Source organism: Octodon degus, unplaced genomic scaffold (genome assembly GCF_000260255.1).
Source record: "Octodon degus isolate 3935 unplaced genomic scaffold, OctDeg1.0 scaffold00146, whole genome shotgun sequence".
Classification (NCBI taxonomy): Eukaryota; Metazoa; Chordata; class Mammalia; order Rodentia; family Octodontidae; genus Octodon; species Octodon degus.
The window spans coordinates 4,681,282-4,683,784 of NW_004524722.1; positions in this window are offsets into that span (position 1 = coordinate 4,681,282).

Here is a 2,503-nt window from a genome sequence, read left to right on the forward strand (position 1 = left end):
TATTATTTGTTGAAACTGTACTTTCGATTTGATTTGAAACTGTCTCATTGCTATATGTTTATCAATAAAACTTTGAAAAGAAAAAAAATAAATAAATTTTAACTCAGGAGATCACTGTAAGGTTGAATGTGGGCTTTGTTACAATTGAATAGATTTCAAATTCTCTCTCCCCTAGCTGGAGAGAATTTCCCATAATGCCTTTGCATACTAATGTTCACTTCTGTGTTTATTTCAAAGGGAATGAAACCAGTGCCCACATACTTGTTAAAGACAAATGTGAAGAAAGAAAAGTATGTTTTAGAGGTCTCAATTAAAGTCTAGCTTACTTAATATGAAAACCATTCTAACAGATTAATGCCATTTAAAATGAGGGTGTAGGGAAAATATCTTGGTGGTCTAAGCAACTGCCTGGGAAGCACAAGGACCCGGGTACGACCCCCAGTACCAAATGGCATGTTGGACCCATGCTGCACCAGCCACTGAAACCCGTGTGTGGTGGTGCACACCTGTGATCCCAGGGCAGGAGAGGCTGAGACAGCAGGATCACTGCAAGTTTGAGCCGCATAGTGAGGCCCTGTACCAAATAAATAAATAAGTAAATAAATTTAAAAAATAAAGTTAAATGAGCATCTCATGTATACATACTGGCCTCCATAAAGATATCCAAATGCTGGTGAATATTGAATTATTAAAAAAATTCCTTTCAGATTGTAAGGTGAAAGCTACATTTATGAGCAAGATACAAAAATTAATCTGTTTACTCAGTTCTGCTGTAAATATAATCACCTGAGGATATAAAGTGTGATCACTTTTTTAGAAGTTTCTGAAGCACAGTTGAAGGACAAATGAGTTCTCCTAAGAGAAGAATTCTTAAGAAAAGACAAATCAGCTGCGCTCTTCTTGAATGATGCAAGGGCTCCTGAACAGACAACCTGTGGGTAGAGCTCTCTGAGCTTAGTCCCCAGGGACACATCTATAAAAAGGCATTCACAGAAGAGGACAGAATCTACACACCTGCCTTCGAATGGGCTTTGGGGTGCTGGGCTCATCCTCAGTTCATCTCTTTTGGGCCATCAGTAGGAGTCTTGGTAAGTGCCTTAGAAACCTAACTAATACTCCACTTTGGATTTCATCAACCAGGAACATCAGAATAAGGTTTATCCTTGGTAAGCTATTAGAATTTTACTCATTGATATTTTCTCCTTTGTGGAATATACTCGACTTGACACAGTTTCCTAAGAACTGTCCTGACCCATTGGCCATCATGGTACTATTAATGTAAAGAGCATGATAAAGTCTTTTATTTAATTTCCATATAAACACTAAATTATTCTGATTGCATTATTTTGGCCATTCTATATCTGTGGCTGCAAGTTTTTTAAAGCACTTTTACAAACTAGAGAAGTTAATCCAATAGTTTCCTCTGAGCTAAAGGAAGAATATTAGACAATTACTGGTGAAATGTTTCAGTTTTCCTCTAGATTCTCTAAACATGACACTCCCAACATCCAAATAAAATAGTTTTTCTTTTTCTGAGACACATAAAATACTATTGAGATCTGTTTTCCTTTCTCTGTTTCTGTAATGTAAGAGAATGAGATTGAGAATGAAGAGTATACAATGTGCTAACTGAAAACTTTGTTTCCTTATATTTCTTGATTGTTTGAGTACACAAGTAATCTTTCATTCTAGGAGGAGACCTGGGGTGAACTATATGATACTATTTAAGTTTGTTATGGGATGTTGAAAACCTAGATCATAAAATCTTAAATTCACTAAAACTACTAAAGTGGTTGCTACATGCTAATAATGGTATCAAGATAACAGTATGAAGTTTGGGGAGCGGTTACCATAGAATATCCGGGAGGAAACCAAAAGCACAGCATCTCTGCGTCTGCAAGAGTTATTTCTGAGAGAGAAAGGAGTCAGCCACAGGGAAGCCGAGAACGTGAAGCCTGGACGGGGGACTGTTGTTAGGGAGCCTGGGGGGAACACATCCAAGCAGCGAGAGCACATTCCAAATATTTAACTTACCTGCCCAAGGGACGTGGGATGTTGGACTTTGTATACATTGTGTGCACTCATTCCTGGAGGAAGGGCACCTCTAATAACTCCTTCCCTCAAATGAACAAAGCAAGCAAAAGACATTCCCCCTGACGGGTTACAATAATGCCCGTCTTCAGGTTTCTACTGAACACTCCTCTTGCTTCTCTCACATTAGCATTAAAACCAAATCTGGGAACTCAATGTCACTACTCAGGTTAATATACGTTGCTTTTACCTGAATTTTCTGTAAACTCACTGAAAAATTGAGCAAATTCTTACCAGGCTACACATTACCATAGTTACCTGAGAAATAGTTTCTGGTTTTTTAATTGGATAATAGGCATCTATATAATTTTACTTAATACATAGTTCTGACATAATTTCTATGCAGTTTATCATTTATACATACAGAAGATTAGATTTTGGTAAGAATTTATTTTATTTATTTGCTTTTGCT